This window comes from Dermochelys coriacea, chromosome 7 (assembly GCF_009764565.3).
Source record: "Dermochelys coriacea isolate rDerCor1 chromosome 7, rDerCor1.pri.v4, whole genome shotgun sequence".
Taxonomy (NCBI): domain Eukaryota; kingdom Metazoa; phylum Chordata; order Testudines; family Dermochelyidae; genus Dermochelys; species Dermochelys coriacea.
In genome coordinates this window covers 110,615,802-110,634,913 of record NC_050074.1, presented here as the reverse complement: position 1 = coordinate 110,634,913, position 19,112 = coordinate 110,615,802, and positions in this window count along the sequence as shown.

The window sequence follows — 19,112 nt, the reverse complement described above, 5'->3', positions numbered from 1 at the left end:
TGGCAACAAGGGCACACTGCTGACTCATATCCAGCTTCTCGTCCACTGTCACCCCTAGGTCCTTTTCCGCAGAACTGCTGCCGAGCCATTCGGTCCCTAGTCTGTAGCGGTGCATTGGATTCTTCCATCCTAAGTGCAGGACCCTGCACTTATCCTTATTGAACCTCATTAGATTTCTTTTGGCCCAATCCTCCAATTTGTCTAGGTCCTTCTGTATCCTATCCCTCCCCTCCAGCGTATCTACCACTCCTCCCAGTTTAGTATCATCCGCAAATTTGCTGAGAGTGCAATCCACACCATCCTCCAGATCATTTATGAAGATATTGAACAAAACGGGCCCCAGGACCGACCCCTGGGGCACTCCACTTGACACCGGCTGCCAACTAGACATGGAGCCATTGATCACTACCCGTTGAGCCCGACAATCTAGCCAGCTTTCTACCCACCTTATAGTGCATTCATCCGGCCCATACTTCCTTAACTTGCTGACAAGAATGCTGTGGGAGACCGTGTCAAAAGCTTTGCTAAAGTCAAGAAACAATACATCCACTGCTTTCCCTTCATCCACAGAACCAGTAATCTCATCATAAAAGGCGATTAGATTAGTCAGGCATGACCTTCCCTTGGTGAATCCATGCTGACTGTTCCTGATCACTTTCCTCTCCTCTAAGTGCTTCAGGATTGATTCTTTGAGGACCTGCTCCATGATTTTTCCAGGGACTGAGGTGAGGCTGACCGGCCTGTAGTTCCCAGGATCCTCCTTCATCCCTTTTTTAAAGATGGGCACTACATTAGCCTTTTTCCAGTCATCCGGGACTTCCCCCGTTCGCCACGAGTTTTCAAAGATAATGGCCAAGGGCTCTGCAATCACAGCCGCCAATTCCTTCAGCACTCTCGGATGCAATTCGTCCGGCCCCATGGACTTGTGCACGTCCAGCTTTTCTAAATAGTCCCTAACCACCTCTATCTCTACAGAGGGCTGGCCATCTCTTCCCCATTTTGTGATGCCCAGCACAGCAGTCTGGGAGCTGACCTTGTTAGTGAAAACAGAGGCAAAAAAAGCATTGAGTACATTAGCTTTTTCCACATCCTCTGTCACTAGCTTGCCTCCCTCATTCAGTAAGGGGCCCACACTTTCCTTGGCTTTCTTCTTGTTGCCAACATACCTGAAGAAACCCTTCTTGTTACTCTTGACATCTCTTGCTAGCTGCAGCTCCAGGTGCGATTTGGCCCTCCTGATATCTTTCCTACATGCCCGAGCAATATTTTTATACTCTTCCCTGGTCATATGTCCAACCTTCCACTTCTTGTAAGCTTCTTTTTTATGTTTAAGATCCGCTAGGATTTCACCATTAAGCCAAGCTGGTCGCCTGCCATATTTACTATTCTTTCGACTCATCGGGATGGTTTGTCCCTGTAACCTCAACAGGGATTCCTTGAAATACAGCCAGCTCTCCTGGACTCCCTTCCCTTTCATGTTAGTCCCCAGGGGATCCTGGCCATCTGTTCCCTGAGGGAGTCAAAGTCTGCTTTCCTGAAGTCCAGGGTCCGTATCCTGCTGCTTACCTTTCTTCCCTGCGTCAGGATCCTGAACTCAACCAACTCATGGTCACTGCCTCTCAGATTCCCATCCACTTTTGCTTCCCCCACTAATTCTACCCGGTTTGTGAGCAGCAGGTCAAGAAAAGCGCTCCCCCTAGTTGGCTCCCCTAGCACTTGCACCAGGAAATTGTCCCCTACGCTTTCCAAAAACTTCCTGGATTGTCTATGCACCGCTGTATTGCTCTCCCAGCAGATATCAGGAAAATTAAAGTCACCCATGAGAATCAGGGCATGCGATCTAGTAGCTTCCGTGAGTTGCCGGAAGAAAGCCTCATCCACCTCATCCCCCTGGTCCGGTGGTCTATAGCAGACTCCCACCATGACATCACTCTTGTTGCACACACTTCTAAACTTAATCCAGAGACACTCAGGTTTTTCCACAGTTTCGTACCGGAGCTCTGAGCAGTCATACTGCTCCCTTACATACAGTGCTACTCCCCCACCTTTTCTGCCCTGCCTGTCCTTCCTGAACAGTTTATAACCATCCATGACTGTACTCCAGTCATGTGAGTTATCCCACCAAGTCTCTGTTATTCCAATCACGTCATAATTCCTTGACATCACCAGGACCTCCAGTTCTCCCTGCTTGTTTCCAAGGCTTTGTGCATTTGTATATAAGCACTTGAGATAACCTGTTGATCGCCCCTCATTCCCAGTATGAGGCAGGAGCCCTCCCCTCACAGACATTCCTGCCTGTGCTTCTTCCCGGTATCCCGCTTTCCCACTTACCTCAGGGCTTTGGTCTCCTTCCCCCGGTGAACCTAGTTTAAAGCCCTCCTCACTAGGTTAGCCAGCCTGCTGGCAAAGATGTTCTTCCCTCTCTTCGTAAGATGGAGCCCGTCTCTGCCCAGCACTCCTCCTTCATGGAACACCATCCCATGGTCAAAGAATCCAAAGCCTTCTCTCCGACACCACCTGCGTAGCCATTCGTTGACCTCCACGATTCGACGGTCCCTACCCAGGCCTTTTCCTTCCACGGGGAGGATGGACGAGAACACCACTTGCGCCTCCAACTCCTTTATCCTTCTTCCCAGAGCCACGTAGTCCGCAGTGATCCGCTCAAGGTCATTCTTGGCAGTATCATTGGTGCCCACGTGGAGAAGCAGGAAGGGGTAGCGATCCGAGGGCTTGATGAGTCTCGGCAGTCTCTCCATCACATCACGAATCTTAGCCCCTGGCAAGCAGCAGACTTCTCGGTTTTCCCGGTCAGGGCGGCAGATAGATGACTCAGTCCCCCGGAGGAGAGAGTCCCCGACCACCACCACCCGCCTTCTCCTCTTGGGAGTGGTGGTCGTGGAACCCCCAACCTCAGGACATCGCATCTCATGCCTCCCAACCAGCGGAGTCTCCTTCTGCTTTCTCCCCCCAGACATATCATCTGGTCCGCTCTCCGCAATGGTACCTGTGGAGAGAACATGAAAGCGGTTAGTTACCTGTGTCTGTGTTACTGGAACCCGGACATTCCGCTTACCTCTTCTGGAGGTCACATGTTGCCAAGCTTCTTCACTGGCCTCTTGGCTCCTCTGTGCAACCTGCTCTATATCTTTAGAGCTTTGTGCCCCTAGAAGGCTATCCTGAGTTTGGTCCAGAAAATCCTCAGTCTCTCGTATACAACGCAGGGTCGTTACCTGTTGCTCCAGACCTTCAATCTTCTCTTCCAATATGGAGACCAGCTTGCACTTTGTACAGACAAAGTCGCTTCTGTCCTGTGGAAGAAAGACAAACATGGCACATCCAGTGCAGGTCACAACAGCTGAACCCCCCCCCTTCCATATCACCTACCTACTATGAGCTTCCTCAGAGACGTTGGCAAGATGTAAGCCTCACTGGGCTCACTCCAGGCGAACTCCCAGGCAAACTCCTGCTGTGAGCTGCTCTGCTGTCCCCGCTGCTCAGCTGGTTCGCTGCCGCTCAGCTGGTTCGCGAGGCTCTGGCTATTTTTAAGTCCCAGTCCCAGTCTGGACCTAAATAAGGACTAATATTCATTAGCTTACCCTAATAGATCAGTCAGAGGTAACCATAACTCATACAACACTTGATTGTAGATTGAAATTAAGACAGGGCTTTTCTGACTATGCAAGGAGCAAAATGAAAAGGAAAGACGTCAATGTCAAGATAAATATGAAAATCTCAAGATTGCTTCCTGTTTTTCTCCTTTTCATGTTCTGACTACAATATATTATAAATGCTTTTATTATCTGACCTTCTGCAGATAAATGAGACTGTCACGATAATGAATAGTAAAGTCAGTCTTCTGTAAGACTCAGGCTGCTGTTGAATACAGATGTATAATTTTACCCAAGAAGTAATGAAAGCTTCCATGGAGATGTTGATAGATTTGGATCAGACTAGTCTCAAAACACGGCTATCTGAAATATTAAGCCAAGACTTAGGCAGATTTTCACCAAGCAGCCCAACTCTTAGGTGAATTTTATGGTTTTGCATGCATGCAATACAAAAATACATAGCTGTTATGTGGTGTTGTTATAGGCTGCCATCCAAAACATGTCGGTCACTGAATCTACAGGGACAGGTATCTTTCCATGGCTTCGCGGTATACAAGATTCTTCTATATGTTGGTTTGATTTATTACTGAGCAGTAGAAATACATTCCATGAAACTGCTTTCTGTTTAGATTTTTAGTATAATAATAATAGATATGAAAAAATAATTTAGTATTTTTGGTGCCTTCATTCACTCTGCATAGAGTACACCTGGCACTGGTTGTGGGATGAACTACATGATCTAATGCTATTAGGAATTTTCCATTTCTAATTCCTCTGATTCCATGAATTGAATTACAGGGATATGTTCTCTTGATTCAGCTAAAACTTTCATTACTGCTAATGGGATCTTTGCACACACACAGAGAGAAAAATAGGTCAGTGTGTAACTTTGAATTATAATAATTTACCTCCAGCTGCTTTCATTACCCTACTAAAGGGGAAAAAAATACTACATGGGCAATTTTAAAAAGAAGATTGTTGTTTGTATCACGTCAGAGATATTTAAACTATGTCCAGTAATTGAACGTAAAGAGATTTATTAGCATGTAAGGAAACATTGGGTATGACTATACTGAACTAATAAGGGATGAAATGCTGCCAAAGTTCAGTTGTGTCCATTGTGATTTTACTGAAATGATAACAGCTAGTTCAACCATTCTAGATGTGTCTTATCCAAGGCCTATTGAAATCAATGGTAATTTTTCCATGGGCTTTATATCAGGCCATAAAAGGTCACGTGTTATACGGGCAAAACTCTCACTGAAATCCTTGTGAGTTTAGTATTCATTAGGTGTCACTATCTGGGCTCCAATTCTGCTCCTTGACTAGTAAGAGAAGCAGTGTCAGTTCTTTGGCCCTACATATTGGGTTAATCAGCAATAGTGGGAGAACTTTAAAACTGTGTCAATGATGAGTATAAGCCATCACTGAGAGTTGTTTCTATCCATGGTCCTCACAAAAGCAGTTCACAGTAGGCCAGAATAATAGTCACAGCTGAATGAATTATAGTTTTAATGATGGTGATACCTGATAGAGAATTCTATTCTATTGTATGTTGCGGTGCGTCTTTGCCTGGAAGAACAAATTTCCTAACTGAGATCTACATAACATTTCTGAAACATATCACTTCCATAGAAACTTCTGCATTCTGCTGTGAACATTTTGAATTTAGACTCCTCACTGTGAAGCTAAATTAAATTACAAAATGAAAATAAAGAGGAAAGCATTATCCACTTGGATGGTTTCTGCAAGCGTGAGTTGTTAACAAAAGCTACAGAGCCCAATTTTTAGTTGAATGGAATTATTTCTGGATTTGTGCTAGTATATTTATACTATTATAGACAGATATAATTAAACTTCAAAAGGGCGATGTAACAGGTGGCCTGGAGGGCCAGACTGCCTATTAGTTAGAGCATGTGACTTCCGGCCCCTTCCTTGGTTGCATGGCCTCAGACTTTAAGGCTTGGGGGTGAGGGAGGAGCAGGGAGACCCAGGCTCTCCCTCTCCGCCGTGTCCCTGCCCTGAACCAGGGCAGCCCGCATGGTAGGGAAAATAAATTCTCTGCCCTGGGCTACTTCCTACCAGTGTCTGTTCAGTTTGGGACATGACCCCTCTTGTCCACTTAGCTGGGCAGCCTGCTTTCCAGAGGGTCCTCTCATGAATCTCGAGCGCTGCCTTGTCATGATCCCAAGCTCTTTTGGGTGGGACAGCTGCAAGTTGGTGAGGCTGAGCCCCACAATGTCTCTTGGCTTTGCACACTCAGTCGCCTCCAGTGCTGGAGGCTCCTAGGTTCCCCCCAGTTTCCTGTGGCTGGGGAGCACCTGCATTGGTGCAGCTGTGCCAATGGAGTGCTTCTAGTGTAGACCTGCCCAAAAAGAAGACTGAGAGGCGACTTGATTACAGTGCATCAATACTGTCACATTAACATGAACCAGTGGTTCACTTCAAGAGTTGTCATGATCAGTTATTTGTCAACCTGTTAAAAATACTTGTGTTTGTAAATGGAAACATGGCAGGTTTGTCCAGTGTGTTAGGATTGGTTAAAAAATTTCATCAAAACTGTTTTGACAAAAAAAATTTTTTTTAGAAAATAATTGTTTTATTTAGTTTGTTTACTTTATTTATTGCAAGAAGTATTTGCTTTCAGTGAACATTTCTGAATTTTTGTTGAAAATTTCAGTTTCTATTTTGAAAATATTTTGGAAATTTTTCACTATTTCAACAAAAAAGTCTAAATTTTCTGGGAAAACTATCCATTTTCTGACTAGCTCTGTAATGCTTACAATAGATATATGTTACATAGAGTGTATACTTAAGTTTAGACTGCATCTTGTGCAACTGAATCTGAAATATTGCATCTTGTTTTAGGTACTTCAACCCAGAAAGATATTGGAGGGAATTTAGAGAACTTCCACAAATATGATTACAAGCTAGAGGAATTGATTTCACTGGGACTAATTGTGCAAATGATTCATAATATGGCCCTAAATTATTAGTAATCATTTTAAATAAAATATCCATGAAATCAAACCTCTTCTTTTGTTATTAGATTCAGGATGGGTTAAACACTCTGAGTCATAGTGCCAAGGAGTGATCCTGTTATAACATCAGATGTATTTTACTGAAGAAAATGCATGTATTTGATTGGTTGTTTTAGTAAAATAAAAAAAAAATTTATGTAGGTGAAGAATTAAGAAATGTAAAAGGTATTGTGAGAATATTTTCTATTAAACAATTTAAAACTAACAGTGAACAGCATCTGGATTGCACTTTACTAGCTTAACAAAGAATTAGTTCTATAGAAGAAGGCATAGCAGAGGACATAAAAATTTAAGCTCAAAAGAGGCAGATTCAAAAGCATTATACTCTGCAGGGAAAAAAAACAAACCTAATCTGTTTCCCTCTGTGAGGAGCAACAAAAGTATCACGCTGTAGATTGGAAGTCATCAGCTGACTAAGAACATACTCTCAAAGAACTAATAATGTTGTCATGATAGGAAATAAAGACCCCAAACAGCTTCCATCAGTAAAAGCAATATGGGTGTGCGGGGAATCAGCTCACCTATTCATTGTTCCTGGGAGTGGGGCTGAAATTCTAAAAGCCTACAGCTACATATGCCACAGTCCCTTGAACAGCTATTAACAGCATGGCATGATTTTCCAGAGGAAAAAGAGGAACACAATTCATTTTTGTCCTTTTGATTTTCAAATGCTTTAAAGGAACTTACTCTTCCATACAATGATCTTCTACAAGGCAGTAAGACAGTGGTTCTCCAACCTTTTGTAGACACTTCAAAAGACTATGATCTTCCTCCACAATGTCCTCCATTGTCTAAATTAGCCGTTACCACTCAAGAAAGATTTTGGAGTCATTGTAGATAGTTCTCTGAAAACATCCACTCAAGGTGCAGCAGCAGTCAAAAAACTAAACAGAATGTTGGGAATCATTAGGAAAGGGATAGATAATAAGACAGAAAATATCATATTGCCTCTCTATATATCTTGAATATTGCATGCAGATGTGGTCAACACATCTCAAAAAAAGATATATTGGAATTGGAAAAGGTTCAGAAAAGGGCAACAAAAATGATTAGGGGTGTGGAACAGCTTCCGTATGAGAGGAGATTAAAAAGACTGGGACTTTTCAGCTTGGAAAAGAGACAATTAAGGGGGCATATGATGGAGGTCTATACATTTATATGTCCAACTGTTGATTTAAGTGTCAAAATTGATGTGGATCCATTAATGGGCATCCACATTTGTACACTGGGTTCTGCTCTATGGAAAAAAAAGTATATTCAGCCAGAACTGCAAGGTCTATACAGCTTAATCTGCTTGTGTTACTAAGAAATGCAATACACTGTATAAGATTTGCCCCCACTTCTTGTCCTGCTTCTGGCTGTTAGTATCACAAAATGCTAGGCACAGGTCAGCAACACAATAGGTATTTAGTATGATTTTTGCAGCTGAGGTTGGAATATTCCATAACATTTGGTGTGTGTGGTGGTGTGGAACTCATCCCTGCAGTGCCTCCTGCTGGTCGTCTAGGGAATTAGCGTTCCAGCCTCCGGAGTGCCCTCTGCAGGCTGGTGTCCCACTTGCTGCTGGGCCCCAAGTCCCTCCTGGAGCCCGGTGCCCCCTTTCATGCCAGGGGGCTGCCACCTGCAGTACCCCCACACAGATCTGAGTCTCCCCTCCCTGGGGAAACCCCAACCATCTACCCCCACCTTGCCTCAGTCTATGGCCACTGCCAGTCATCACCTAGCCCCCGTTCCCTGAGGCCGACTGCAGTGTAAGCGCCACTCATCACAGGCAAGGGGGGTTTGGACCTGCTGCCGCTGCCTCTGCCTACCCCTTGGGCTGCTCTCTGCAACCCCAGTACCTATTTGGCCTTCCACTAGGCCTGCAGCCTGGGAGGTTTCCAGGCCAGAACTCCCCAGCTCCTCTGGCCTTCCCCGAGCCCTGCTCCACCTTAGGTACTTTGGTATGCTCCCAGCAGCCAGGTCCCTCCCTCTCAACAGGCTAGAGAGACAGTCCTTCCAGTGCTTCTATATCGTGATGCCAACTTTTCCCAACCTAGCGCTAAACATTTCCCAAATCTGGTCAAAAATTCCCAGCAGTGCTTCTAAATCCTGGGAAATTTCCCACAATCTGGGAATTTTTGAGTAAACTGTTTCAACTGGGGAAATTGGGAATTTTCATTCAAAACACTGAGTCCTTCTGCACCTGGCTTCACTGGCTTTTATAGGGCCAGCTGTGGTCTGTTTGGGGTGTGGCCACAGCTGCCTCCCAATCAGCCCAGCATTTCCCCTGCCCTACCCTCTCCCAGGGCTGTTTTAAGCCCCTCCAGGCAAGAGCGGGTGATCACCCCACTACAGTGTGCTTCTCTGTGAGATGAAAACCAGATCACCCTCCCTGAGCAACATGCCTGGAATGTGTCACATTTTGTGCGAGTAATTTCCATTCCATTGTATTCTCTTACCATGATGCTGTGAAAATGGTTAAGCAGACTTAACACTATATTATCTTTGCGTGTCATAGATAAAACTATGTTTATGAATCAGATAATCCAGTTGATTCTTGAACCCTAAAACCTCCAAAGAAAACCATCAATCTGCAAGATATCCTTGGACCTACAGTTTGATTATCAACCTCTGGGGTTCCTGAAAGAAGTACGGAAGTGTACAGTCTCTCATAACCCAACATTTCACAACTGGCTACACAGCTGAAGAGCCTCAAGACCATAATCAGTCTTTCCAAAGTCAATTGTAAATTACTTACCAAGTTGTTTTAAGAATCCACCTTTTTTCAGACAGCAGGAAAAGAATAATGTACACAGACATTTAAATCCAGCCATGTTTGCAAAACAAAAAACACACTCCTATTGTTGTAGATCAAATGCAGGGGCATACAGATCTGCTGAGTTGCATTTTGGGAGGATAGCACAAGACCCGTAAATTATGAGCCCAGTCCAAGGCCCGTTGAAGTCATTGTCCTGTAAGTTTGGTGAGGATTCTTTTGACATCCCCTCAAACACATAATACATTTCAAAGCCCAGAAATCTGTAATGCAGTTAGGATAGGAGAGAGAAATTTACCCTTCAGTTTATTCATGTGTTCAACATAGCATAACAGATATTTTCTCCAAGTTTTGAATTTCTGAGTTGACGCCAATGACAGTTTCAGCATGCGATATTTTATGACTGAATTATAATAGCCCCTTGAAACAAGAGTTTAGAATAGAAATACTAATGGATCACTAACAAAAGCAGTGCAATCACTATTGCTACAACAAAAAGCAATCAAAAACAACCAGGAACTGGAAAGCTGCAGGAATGAACTCTATATCAATGTTAGATTCTCTTTTAGTTGTGCCAGGACAATTCTTACATGCAGAGCAGAATCCTGTGAAACATCATTCCAATTTTGTTTGGAATTTTATATGTATAATGTAGAAAAAACAAAAGCATTTTAGCAACTGAATTTTCAAAAAAAGGAGTACTTGTGGCACCTTAGAGACTAACAAATTTATTAGAGCATAAGCTTTCGTGAGCTACAGCTCACTTCATTGGATGCATACAGTGGAAAATATAATGGGGAGATTTTATATACACAGGGAACATGAAACAATGGGTGTTTACCATACACACTATAACAAGAGTGATCAGGAAAAGTGAGCTATTCCCAGCAGGAGAACAGGGGGGTGGGGGACCTTTTGTAGTGAGAATCAAGGTGGGCCATTTCCAGCCATTTACAAGAACAGTAGGAGGGGAAATAAACAAGGGGAAATAGTTTTATTTTATGTAATGACACATCCATTCCCAGACTTTATTCAAGTCTAAGTTAATTGTATCCAGTTTGCAAATTAATTCCAATTCAGCAGTCTCTTGTTGGAGTCTGTTTTTGATGTTTTTTTGTTGAAGAATTGCCACTTTTAGGTCTGTAATCAAGTGACCAAAGAGATTGAAGTGTTCTCAGACTGGTTTTTGAATGTTATAGTTCTTGACGTCTGATTTGTGTCCATTTATTCTTTTACGTAGAGTTTGTCCAGTTTGGTCAATGTACATGGCAGAGGGGCATTGCTGGCACATGATGGCATATATCACATTGGTAGATGCGCAGGTGAACGAGCATTTGATAGTGTGGCTGATGTGATTAGGCCCTATGATAGTGTCCCCTGAATAGATATGTGGACAGAGTTGGCAACGGGCTTTGTTGCAAGGATAGCTTCCTGGGTTAGTGGCTTTCTTGTGTGGGGTGTGGTTGCTGGTGAGTATTTGCTTCAGATTCGGGGGCCGTCTGTAAGCAAGGACTGGCCTGTCTTCCAAGATCTGTGAGAGTGATGGGTCGTCCTTCAGGATAGGTTGTAGATCCTTGATGATGCGTTGGAGAGGTTTTAGTTGGGGGCTGAAGGTGATGGCTAGTGGCGTTCTGTTGTTTTCTTTGTTGGGCCTGTCCTGTAGTAGGTAACTTCTGGGTACTCTTCTGGCTCTGTCAATCTGTTTCTTCACTTCAGCAGGTTGGTATTGTGGTTGTAAGAATACTTGATAGAGATCTTGTAGGTGTGTGTCTCTGTCTGAGGGGTTGGAGCAAATGCGGTTGTATCATAGAGCTTGGCTGTAGACAATGGATTGTGTGGTGTGGTCTGGATGAAACCTGGAGGCATATAGGTAGGAAAAGCAGCCAGTAGGTTTCTGGTTTAGGGTGGTGTTTATGTGACCATCGCGTATTAGCACCGTAGTGTCCAGGAAGTGGATCTCTTGTGTGGACTGGTCCAGGCTGAGGTTGATGGTGGGATGGAAATTGTTGAAATCATGGTGGAATTCCTCAAGGGTTTCTTTTCCAAGGGTCCAGACGATGAAGATGTCATCAATGTAGCGCAAGTAGAGTAGGGGCATTAGGGGACAAGAGTTGAGAAAGCGTTGTTCTAAGTCAGCTATAAAAATGTTGGCATACTGTGGGGCCATGCGGGTACCCATAGCAGTGCCGCTGATTTGAAGATATACATTGTCCCCAAATGTGAAATAGTTAGGGGTGAGGACAAAGTCACAAAGTTCAGCCACCAGGTTAGCCGTGACATTATCGGGGATACTGTTCCTGACGGCTTGTAGTCCATCTTTGTGTGGAATGTTGGTGTAGAGGGCTTCTACATCCATAGTGGCTAGGATGGTGTTTTCAGGAAGATCACTGATGGATTGTAGTTTCCTCAGGAAGTCAGTGGTGTCTCGAAGATAGCTGGGAGTGCTGGTAGCGTAGAGCCTGAGGAGTGAGTCTACATAGCAAGATAATCCTGCTGCCAGGGTGCCAGTGCCTGAGAAGATGGGGTGTCCAGGATAATAGCCTACCTTTCCTGATCACTCTTGTTACAGTGTGTATGGTAACACCCATTGTTTCATGTTCCCTGTGTATATAAAATCTCCCCACTATATTTTCCACTGTATGCATCCGATGAAGTGAGCTGTAGCTTACGAAAGCTTATGCTCTAATAAATTTGTTATTTTCTTTTTATGGATACAGACTAACACAGCTGCTACTCTGAAACCTATACATTTCTAGCTCTCTCATTCCCAAACTGAGTTGCCTAAAGCCATTTCCTTGGTGATATCAACATTTTTTAGCAGTCAATCTCATTTCATATTAGCCTATTATATTTACTGAGCATAATTGCTTTTTTTGTTTTGTTTTTAAAACATTACTGAATGCTAGTCAGTGATTTAGATTTTTTTTACTTTATCAGGGCAATTTTTTCAGTCTGTCTTTTTATATTGGACTCATCAAAATAGTCTGTGAGTGCCTTTTGAAAAAAAAAATCTTTTAACAATTCATATAGAGTTTTCTTCATTTTTATTTTTTTTTTAAACATGGAAATGTATAAGGTGAGGTAGCCTAGCACCTCACAGAATTGGCCATTTAGGGTAAATACAGTTCAGTTGTTTATGAGGATCATCAACATACTTTGGCACCAATTCAGGAAAGGACTCAATTGAAGAAGTCCTTGAAGTCTATAGGGCTTAAGTAGATGCTTAAAATTAATCTATCCCAAGCAGCTGTCCTTTCTCCAGTTCCTACTTTAATTTATTTTATTTTGTGCTGCTTTAAAGGCCTGATCCATCCCTGATTGAATCCAATTGGTGTCCTCCACTGATTTCAATGGGCATCGGATCGGGCCGCAAATAAATACAGAAAACAGAAAACTAACGACAGGAATGTGTGGCAATAGTCTTAGAAGAACTGGCTTATTTATTAAAAAGGAGTTCCCCTATTATATGGCGCTATCAAGTTGTCCTATGGCTACCTATGTTACTGCATGATCTTATTATCTTGACTCTAGTTTTCCCCTGACCTACTCCTTCTTCCTATTTGTGAGCCAAACCCTTGAAATCAACGGATATCTTCCCACTGATTTCAATGGGCTTTGGAACAGGATCTTGTTTCAAAGTAGATTGAAAGCTTGTCAGGGCAGAGACTGTGTCTCCCTGTGCGTTTGTGCAGCACTTAGCCCAACGGAGCCCAAGCCACAATACAAATCATACATAATATTATATAGTCTAAAAAACATAAGATTTGAACTTCTTTCCTGTTTAGTGATAGTTCATGCAAAGTGCAATGCACACAAACTTCCCACTGAGTGCTGGGTATGCAGCACTTTTGAAAGTCACGCTTTTTATTGCAGTGTCTACATAGAGATTTGAGGTGCATTTTTAGGCTTCCTTTTTTTTTAAATTTTGGTCAAAAGTGTTTTTCCAGATCTTAGCTTTCCCCATCCTCCATCTCCACCCTGCATTCCTCTTGACAGCCCAATCTTATTGCTATTCCCCTAAATTGTTTTCCACCAGAGTACTCCTAATTCTTGATAATGAGAGTATCAGACTTAATTCCTCATAAAGGAGATAAAAAGCAAATTGGATGTTTATAGGAGTAATGTGTTTCTGCTGGAGTTTCTACCAAGAATGTAAGAATGACCATACTGGGTCAGACCAAAGGTCCATCAACCCCAGTATCCTGTCTTCCAACAGTGGACAATGCCAGGGCCCCAGAGGGAATGAACAGAACAGGCAATCATCAAGTGATCCATCCCCTGTGGCCCATTCCCAGCTTCTGGCAAACAGAGGCTAGGGACACCATCCTTGCCCATCCTGGCTAATAGCCATTGATGGACCTATCGGCCATGAACTTATCTAGTTCTTTTTTGTACTCTGTTATAGACTTGGCCTTCATAGCATCTTCTGGCAAAGAGTTCCATAGGTTGACTGTGTGAAAAAAATACTTCCTTTTGTTTGTTTTAAACCTGCTGCCTATTAATTTCATTTGGTGGCCCCTTGTTCTTGTATTATGAGAAGGAGTAAACAACAATTGCTTATTTACTTTCTCCACACCAGTCATGATTTTACAGACCTCTATCATATCCCCCCTTAGTCGCCTCTTTTCCAAGCAGAAAAGTCCCAATCTTATTAATCTCTCCTCATAAGGAAGCCGTTCTATACCCCTAATCATTTTTGTTGCTCTTTTCTGAAAATTTTCAAATTCTAATACATCTTTTTTGAGATGGGGTGACCACATCTGCACTCAGTATTCAAGGTGTGGGCGTACCATGGATTTATATAGAGACAATATGACTATCAGGCTATGTCTACACTTGGGGCAGGGGTGTGATTCCCAGCCTGTGTAGGTGTACCCACACTAACTCTGTTCAAGCTATCGCACTAAAAATAGCAGTATATCTGGGGTAGCATGGGTGGTGGCTTAGGCTAGTCTCCTGAGTGCATACCTGGGGGTCCAGGCAGATACATACTTGGGGCAGCTAGCCCAAGCTGCTGTCCCTGCTACCCTAGCTACATTGTTATTTTTATCATATCAGCTTGAGCAAAGCTAGTGAGGGTATGTCAATGCAAGCTGGGAATCACATCGCCCAGCTCCAAGTGTAGACATAGCCACAGATCTAAAGACAGTAGTTAACCACTTGAGCTGTATTAACTGTTAGCTAACAGTTTCAGGGGTGATATTCTGTCCCAAGCCTCTAGCCTTGGGTGAGGGTATCACAAAGGCAGGAACCTGTAAAGGAGAGAGAGATTAAGGAACTGCAAAAGTAAAAACCCTGATCCTTTATAATCCTCTGCCTTTATTCTACATCTTTCATAGACTTACTTGTTCTATGTCTTCCAAATCCTGACATCCAAAGGGAAAAGGTTTTTTAAATCAACATTTACCATAATTAATTTTGTACGACCTTTGCTCCAGTTAGCAATAAGGAAGGTTTGAGGATATAAGGACCTGGTCTTCAGCAGATGTAAATTTATGTTTCTCCATGTATGTTATGGAGACTGGCAGTGCTATCTCTCAGATAAGGCAGAATGCTGAAGTGCTGACTACTTGTGCTCATCAGAAGTCATATGATGATTTTTAATGCTAAGCCCAAATTGATAATTGCATTTGGCCTGTAGTTTTGGTTGACTTTTGTAGCAGGGTGCCATCCCAGAACTTGCCCACTCGTGACACAGTGTACCCCTGCAGGCACCCTACCCTCAGTTCACTCCTGGATCTCCAAATAAATTTATTCACAGTCCTGAATACTTAGAGTAACATTCCCCTTCTTGGGGGCTAATTTATTCAGTTTTTACAAAATAGTTTCCACTGGCTCTCTAGGGGTTTCCAACTCCTCTTGTTCCAGGACTGCAGGGTCTTGGTTCCCCACTAGTTCTCTCTGGGCTAGGGAGCTGTGCCAGATCCACTGCAGCCCTAGGCTTCTCTGCAGAGGCTTTCCCTCCAGACACTTCCTGTCCTGGTCCCCAGACTCAATTTCTTCCCATTGGTTCAAGGATTTCACAGTCTTCTTTTATAGTGCTGTGCTGTGGTTCAAGCAGATTTTTCCAGCCCACTAGTATCCAGATTCCAGTGCCTGTTGCACAGATCTGCATTGGACACTGTCATAAATATAAAGGGAAGGGTAAACACCTTTAAATCCCTCTTGGCCAGAGGAAAAAACCTTTCACCTGTAAAGGGTTAAGAAGCTAAGACAACCTCGCTGACACCTGACCAAAATGACCAATGAGGAAACAAGATGCTTTCAAAGCTGGAGGGGTGGGGGACAAAGGGTTCTCTCTGTCTGGGTCTGTGTTGTTTTTGCCGGGACCAGAGCAGGAATGCAGGTCAGAACTCCTGTAAAAAAAAAGTCAGTAAGCAATCTAGTTAGATATGCATTAGATTCTATTTTGTTTAAATGGCTGATAAAATAAGTTGTGCTTGTAAGGTATTTACCATCCTGATTTTACAGAGGTGATTCTTTTACTTTTTCTTTAATTAAAATTCTTCTTTTAAGAACCTGATTGCTTTTTCATTGTTCTTAAGATCCAAGGGTTTGGGTCTGTGTTCACCTATGCAAATTGATGAGGATTTTTAATCAAGCATTCCCCAGGAAAGGGGGTGTAGGGCTTGAGGTGATTTGGGGGGAAAAGACGTTTCCAAGTGGGCTCTTTCCCTGTTATTTTTGTTAGATGCTTGGTGGTGGCAGCAATAAGGTCCAGGGACAAAAAGGTAAAATAGTTTGTACCTTGGGGAAGTTTTAACCTAAGCTGGTAAAAATAAGCTTAGGGGGGTTTTCATGCAGGTCCCCACATCTGTACCCTAGAGTTCAGAGTGGGGAAGGAACCTTGACAGACACCCTCATACTTTTTCAGCTTGGAAAAGAGATGACTAGGAGGGGATATGATTGAGGTCTATAAAATCATGACTGGTGTGGAGAAAGTGAATAAACAATTGTTATTTACTCCTTCTCATAACACATGAACTAGGGGTCATCAAAGGAAATTAATAGGCAACTGGTTTAAAACAAAACAAAGGGAAGTATTTCTTCACACAACGCACAGTCAACCTGTGGAACTCTTTGCCAGAGGATGCTGTGCAGGCCAAAACTATAACAGGGTTCAAAAAACGAACTAGATAAATTCATGGAGGATAGGTCCATCAATGGCTATTAGCCAGAATTGGCAGGGATGGTATCCCTAGCCTCTGTTCACCAGAAGCTGAGAATGAGCAACAGGGAATGAATCACTTGATGATGACCTGTTTATTCTGTCTGGGGCGCCTGGCATTGTCCACTGTCAGAAGATAGGATACTGGGCTAGATGGACCTTTGGTCTGACCCAGTATGGTTGTTCTTATGTTCCCCTTGGTTCAGATGCCCCACAGCCCTCCTGCTTGAGGCTGTGTTGTGATTCAGGCAGGCTAAAGCCCTAAGCCAGCTTTTCCCAGCTGGCCCTTCTAAATGACCTTCACTCAGTTCTACCAAGGCTAGCAGTGAAGTATTTCAGACAAATAGAACTCAGAACAATACCTTCATTACAAAGTCCTTTTCTCCAAGGCATCTCTCCTGAGGTGCAGCCTTCCAATCATCCTCATCGTTTAGGGACCAGGTCAAACCCCCTCGATCCTTTCTCCCTGGGCTGGAGATAGTCAGCAGGCAAGCAGTCCTTCTTCTGCCAGTGTATCTGCCATTATGAGGAGGAAAGCAAATTATATGATGCCCTCCTTCCCAAAACTTGTCTTAGCTGTTGAGAAAGAGGGGATCCTTCTCCCACCCTACTGCAAGTTTCCTGGTCCCAGGCCCTTAAAGAAACCATAGTTGGGTTTTTGTCCCTCAGACCACTTCCTCTCTCCCAGCATCTGCCTCTACCATACCCTTGGCCCTTATCTGCCCCAGAACTCCTGGAACCTTAAAGGAATGTGTCATGGAAGAGGGTTGGCTGGCTCCGGTCCTCACTACCCCTTAAAAGGAAAAAATCACCTGTTACAAATAGCCTGTGTATTCTGTGATTCTCCTTATCTGGAATTTTCTCAAGGTTCCTTCCTCTGCAGAATTGAGCACTAGAATTTAAAAAACTGTTTCTGCCCTCCTGGTTGTGAGGAAAGCCTTAAAACCAGAACATGGATATAATCCATGGCAGTGAAGACAGCATGACAATTGCTCAGAGAGGTGCAAACTGCCCAACATTCATCTCAATCTGAAACATACATGTCATCTGAATTCTGAAACATAAAGGAGACCATTTGAATGTTAGGATTGTTATCTGTTTTACTGCTGATCCCTTTAGCAGAAACATCTAGCCAGTGTGCTTATTCCATTGGCCCAAACCACTTCCCACACCTTCTCATTTACCAAAAGCCCCAATTTCCCACTAGCAACTTCTCAATACCGCTATGTGTTCTCACTACAAAAATCTAGAGCACGTCTGAAGTAAAAATGTGGGGGAAATATAAAACAAATTGAATGTAATGCCAAAATACAGAGCACAGGTGTTACTGTATTGATTGTGCTATTTATTTTCATACTGAATCTATTAAACACTCCATTTTAAAAATGTAAAAGAAACTGCCACAGAATTTCCAGTCTGTGACACAGAAATCAGAGAGCCCTGCCACAGAATTTAAGTCCAGTTTGCTATGGAGTATAAGTATGGAATCTCTGGATACCATATTCCTCTATACAAGATTCCTAAACATTTTTTCAGTGTTGTTGTTTCACTCTAGAGTGGCTCTGTCCATGGGCAGTTTCAGTGTAAAGTATTATTATTATATCAAATGAAAAGATTCATTTGGACCAAGACACCAAAAGTCATCTTTGGCAAGATGAAACTAACTATTGCAATTCCCGCCCCCCAGTAAGATTTAAAACCCTGATCTTCAAAACCATATTCCCCTGAACACTAACAAAAATGGTGACAATAAGACAAAAACATCAAACTGCTGCATTACACCCCTCCAGAATAACGTACCCGAGTGCTGGTAATATGTCAAGTGTGAGTGAAATAGGTCCCTACGTGAACATGAATATCTTGTTAATTAAACAGATTACACTGGCCACAATCCAGAACCAAGTAACAGCAATTACATAAAAAGCATTGGGCCCACATTCGAAAGCTATGCTGTAAATTGTAATTGAGCAACCTTGGCAATGAAAAAAAAAAAAAAAAGGTCTACTCTGGCAGCATGTTAAAACAATAATTCAGCAGTTCTGTGCCAAACAGCTGTTTATATCCTTCCCCCTGGACTAAATGGCACTGAAGTAAACTTCATTAACTAAAGATTTGCTTACAAAACAGTTACACCTCCCATAAAATAAATTTAGGAGATAATGGGGCATATTCTGCTCTCACATCAGTGTAAATGCAGAGTAACTATTTTAGTCAATAAACTTAATCTGGATTTACAAGTAGCATAGGTGAGGGCAGAATTTTGGCTTATATGCTTAAGGCCTGGTCTACACTAGGAATTGACATGGGTATAAGCTGTGTCTCTCGTGGGTGTGGAAAATCCACACCTCTTAGAGATGTAGCTCTACAGACCTAACCCCCTGTGTGGACAGAACTAGGTCAACAGAAGAATTCTTCCATCAACCTACCTGCTGCCTCCTGGGGAGGTGGATTGCCTACACCAATGGGAGAATCCCTCCCATCATCATAACTAGTGTCTACACTGAAGCACTACTGCAGAGCTGCTATAGTATTTTTGT